This window comes from Elephantulus edwardii, unplaced genomic scaffold (assembly GCF_000299155.1).
Source record: "Elephantulus edwardii isolate Elephantulus edwardi_28Jun2011 unplaced genomic scaffold, EleEdw1.0 scaffold00260, whole genome shotgun sequence".
Taxonomy (NCBI): domain Eukaryota; kingdom Metazoa; phylum Chordata; class Mammalia; order Macroscelidea; family Macroscelididae; genus Elephantulus; species Elephantulus edwardii.
Window position 1 is genome coordinate 1,213,267 of NW_006400010.1, and position 5,385 is coordinate 1,218,651.

Genomic DNA, 5,385 nt, shown 5'->3' on the forward strand with positions numbered 1-5,385 from the left:
TTGGGAATGATGTACACCAGGGATGTGCCCTATCTCCATACCTTTTCAATATATATGCAGAACATATTATCTGGGAAGCTGGGCTCTATGAGGAGAAATGTGGCATCAGGATTGGAGGAAGACTAATCAACAATCTGCGTTATGCAGATGACAGAACCCTGTTTGCTGAAACTGAGGAGGACCTGAAGTGCTTGCTGCAGAAGGTCAAGGACTGAGGCCTTCAATATGGATTGAAGCTCAATATAAAGAAAGCAGAGATTCTCACCATTGGGCTGATTGGCAGCAACATGATAAATGGTGAAGAGACTGAGATTGTTAACAGCTTTAGTTTGCTTGGTTCCACAGTCAACACTCTTGGCACCAGCAGACAGAAAATTAAAAGACGAATTATATTGGGAATGTAGGCTGGCTGAGACCTCTCCAAGTACTGAAGAGCAACAATGTCAGTCTGGGGACTAAGGTGCACCTGCTGCAGGCAGGTTTGTAATCATTTGCTATGCGTAAGAGAGCTGGAGAATGACTAGGGATGATAGAAGGAGAATTGATGCCTTTGAGCTGTGGTTTTGGAGAGGAGTGTTGAACATACCATGGACTGCTAGGAGAACAAACAGGTTGATCCTGGAGAGGGTGAACCTAAGCTGCTCCTTGGAGGCAAGGATTCTAAAGCTTTGTCTGACATACTGTGGACAGGTTGCAAGGAGGGACCAGTCCTTGGAAAGGGACATCATGTTTGGGAGGATGGAGGGACAGAGCAGGAGAGGAAGACCCTCAATGAGATGGATTGACTCAGTGACTGGGGTAATGGGGTTAGGTTTGTCAGAGACAATGAGATTGGCAGAGGATAGAGCAGGGTTTAGGGCTGTTGCAGGTGAATCAATGGCACATAACAACAACAACGACAGTTTGTTTACAAAATTCTACTACATTGTTTTTCACATCAGATTCTTCCAATTTACCTCCCCCCATCAAACTGTACAACTCCATGATTAATCTCCCCTCCGCACATCCTTATCCCTCTGCTGCCACCTCCCTGCCCCCACCCTGATCCTTATACTCATTCAACAATAATAGTTGTTGATTTTTTTGTTTGGTTTTTTTGATTAGGTATTTATTTAAAATAAGCTGTCCCAATGGAGGATTTGAGTTTATTCTGCAGGCTTCTTTTCCTCTGTGGCAGGTTTCTTTTCTACTGGCTTCTTCTCAGCTGCTGGTTTCTTGGTGGCTGTAGGCTTCTTTGCCGCTGCAGCCTTCTTTCCCAGTGCAGGCTTCTTGGGCTTCTTCTTCACATCAACAGCAGCTTTCTTTGCTCCTTTCTTCTCTACCACAGGCTTCTTGCTTGGAGCAGCCCCCTTCTTATCAGATTTGGCCTCCAGTGCCTTAGCCACCTTAGCCACTCGGGTTTGTGATTCCTGGCCTGGCGAACAATGGTATTTCGGCTTCAACATGATTCTCAGATTTTTCAGTGGGTTCTTCTTCAAGACTTGGTGATGAATCTTCTTGCGTGGTGCTCGTAGGGCCCTCTGAATCTCTGGGCTTTTCAAGATTCTGCTGAAGTCTGTATTCATCATCTTGTGCATGGGAAGGTTGTAGTTGCTCTTGAGGGAAGCAGCTTTCCGCCAAGTGCCATACAGCTCATCTAATTTCGAAAAGCACTTTCAGTTCAAATGCAGAATCGGCCCACATACCCACCAGGAGCAAGTTTCAAAATGTTCAATTTGCTTACATTAAGCAGAGTAATTCCAGGGATGTTTCTGAAGGCCTTGATGATATCATTATCCTCGTTATAGATAATGCATGGTTCCCTGCGCTGGATGCGACGTCGATTTCTCATTTTACCTTTGCCAGCTCTCATTTGCTGGGAGGCATAGACCTTTTGGATATCATTCCAGGCCTTAAGTTTCTTAAGAAGCAGGACAGCCTCCTTGGTCTTCTTGTAGCCCTCAACTTTATCTTCAACCACCAAGGGAAGCTCAGGAACTTCCTCAATATGATGACCTTTAGACACGACCAGCTCTGGCAAGGCCGAGGCAGCCAGGGCAGAGCAGATGACATAGCATTTCTGAGTTGTGTTCACTCTACGGTGCCAACACCGCCAGGTTTTGTTTGGTGCAAATATGCAGCCTCCACCACACATATTTCCAAAAGCACCTTGGCCAGAGTGATGAGTCCCACCACCTCTAACTCTGGGAATTCGAGCCACTGCTCTACCAGTACCCCAAGACTCAGCAGTGGTCTGATGACTTGCCAATTTGCTGACAGCATAGGGCTGCCTGTTGTTTTTGCGTAAGTTGGTGTGAACGAAGTTCACGATATCTGGCCAAATAAGAGCCTTGAACACAGCTGGCAGAGTAACATTTTTGCCAGATGAGTCTCCCTTTTCTGAGTACACCGATATCAGTGGACGAGCACACGCCATGGTGGGGAGAGAAGACCAGGCTCCTCTCAACCCGGTGGCTCCCACAGGAACAATAATACTTTTATACAATATTTGTCCTTGTAGGACTGAGTTTGTTCACTCAGCATAATGCTCTCCAGTCTCTCCCAAGTTAGGTAAAAATTTTCAAAATCATTGCTCCTGAGTGCTGTGTAGTATTCCATTGTGTGAATGTACCATAATTTGTCAATCCATTCAACTGTGGTTGGCCATCTGGGCTGTTTCCATGTTCTTGCAATGTTAAATGACACTGCTATGAACACTGGTATACAAGTCTCTGTGCCTCAGTTCTCATTTTCTCAGGGTCTATTCCAAGCAGTGGAATGGCTGGGTCCTATGGAATTTCTATGTTCAGCTTTTTTAAAAAGTGCCAAACTTCCTTCCAGAATGGTTGTACCATTTTACAATCCCACCAACAATGTATAAGAGTTTCTATCTTGCCACATCCTCTCCAACATTTATTACTTGCTGTCCTTTTATACTTTGCCACTGTTACTGGAGTGAGATGGAATCTCATTGTGGTTTGATTTGCATCTCTCTTATTGCCAGCGATCTGCAGTGTTTCTTCAAATGTCTCTTGGTCATTTGAATATCTTCCTCTGAGAAGATTCTATGTCTTCTGCCCATTTTGTAATTGTGTTATCAGTCTTTTTTTTATCTTTTTTTTTTTTAGGAGGCCCAGGAGTATTCTATAAACTTTTGTTAGGAGACTCTTGTCTGAGATGGTATTATCAAATGCTTGTTCCTTGTTGGTAGGTTTTCTTTTCACCCTTTTGAATAAAGATTTTTATGAACACAGGGATTTAATCTTTAGAAGATTCCATTCACCAAATTTATCCTCTTCAGATTGTGACCTCAAAACCACAGCAAAAGTAACCAAAACAGCCTGGTTCTGGTACAATGACAGGCACATAGACCAATGAAACAGAATTGAGAACTCCAAAATAGACCTAGCTATCTATGGTCAACAGATATTCTACAAGGAAATCAAAACTATCAAATGGGAAAATTGTGACCCTTCAACAAAAGGTGCTGGCAAAACTGAACTTCCACTTTCAGAAAGATGAAACACTATCCATATCTCATACCATATACAAAAATCAACTCAAGGTGGATCAGAATCCTGGAAGTAAAGCCCCAAACCATAAAATTCATAAGAGACAATCTGGGATCAAATTTAGAAACCCTAGTATATGGTACAAAGAGACTACCAAATACAGTCAGAAATGCACAATCTGAAAAGTTCATCACTTTGGGGCGGGGTGTTGGTGGTGGTGTTGAAATTTCCAATTCTTTTTTTTTTTTAATTTTACACTGGTTTACCTACAAAGTTTGTATATATTTCCCCTCACACCGTGTCCTCCCCCCATCCCCAATACAATCCCCTCCACTCATCAAACCATGCAATCCCATGATTACCCCCACCCATTCCCATCTCTCTGCTCTTTCCCCCCTTGTTGTACAGAGGTATTTTGTGTCTTAACTCCCATTGTTTGAGACCACACATATTTGGATGTGGTGGTTAATTTTCATATAACTCTATATGTCGTTAGTGTCATTATCTCCTGTCATTTCCATGTCCTTGATAGACTACTATGAAGTCTACTTTTGAGAAACTTGACCTGTTATTGTCTGTCTTCTGATTAGGATGAAAGCACGAGGGCCTATAGGTAAAGATTTTACCTGTTTTGCTTATACTGTATCCCACTGCTTGTACCAGTGCCTGGCTCATAATCAAGGTGCTAAATTGAAAAAAAAATGTAAATATGTTGAATGAATGAATGAATGTAAGCTGCAAACATTTATGTTGTGAACAAATGAATTAAGTAGTACTCTCCTTGAGGGAGATAAACACTGTTTTCATTTCATTCCATCCAGTGGCATTTTAGAGACCAGTAACAGGTTAAATAAACTCAAGTGCATTGCCATTGTGTCAGAACCAACTCATAACTGACCATCCAGCGGGTGTTCAAGAGGCTGTAAATTGCATGAGAGGAGATGATTGTCCATTGCTCTCCCATGCTGCTGTCAATCTCCTGGAGAAGCCTGAACTTTGGGTTTACAGCGCAACTCCCTACGAACTACGCCACCAGAGATCTCTAAGTAACCCTTACATGTAGGCTGGCACTTTGGAAACCTGCCTGGTTGGCCTGTGCCAACTCTCCTTAAATGAATGAGCATGGTGTGTGCCTAGGACTAGGAGGAACACAGGGCATACAATAGGGGGAAGTGAAGTAAAGCAGAGCTTGTGGACTAGGTGTGATCGGGCTGGGGCAATGAATGAGAAAGGGAACTCTGTCAGATGATAATGCTTCTCTCTACATGCAGCTACACTTCCTTTGGACCAAGCAAGGGAAACCAGCCTTTCCCTGTAGAGATTTGGGAGAGAAAGGAATATGGGAGTTCTAGGTGTTTCCCTCTGATAAGGTTGATGGATTCTGGGCCTGATGCCTGGTGGCACTTTAATCCATAGCTTCTTTAAAGCTTTGTGGAGGGTGGAGCAGGGTTTAGCTAAAATTAGCTAAAAATAGACCTTGAAACAGACATTGTTTGTCAAGAGCAGGTGCTTTGAGGGAATAGAATTTGAAACAGAGTCTTGCACAGACTCTATGCAGGAGACACTGAGCACCTGGGGACCAAGTGAAGGTCGCTTTCTTATCCCAGCTCTGACGGATGACCCCTCAAGCCCTCACCCCTAATTCCACCACATGCCGCACCCCTATCATCACCTCCTTCCCAATATAGATTCAAAAAGCCACCACCTTCTGACTCAAGGATTATGAGTTTCTCAAAATAAGTTACACTGAACAACTGCTGTACCCAGAAACAGACCGAGTGGAAATTCCAAGGCCCTGGAACAAGGTTTCGACTCCCTCGTGGCTTAAGCTCCAGCTCCTGCGTCCCTGCAGGCGCCAACTTGGCAGCAAATGGAAAGAGCAAATCTTTCCAAT

General features: G+C 43.7%; 1 pseudogene; it reads right to left on the minus strand.

Annotated features, from left to right (window-relative positions):
* Positions 1 to 1,145: 1,145 nt before the first annotated feature.
* LOC102854777 lies at positions 1,146 to 2,443 on the minus strand (annotated as a pseudogene).
* Positions 2,444 to 5,385: the final 2,942 nt, after the last annotated feature.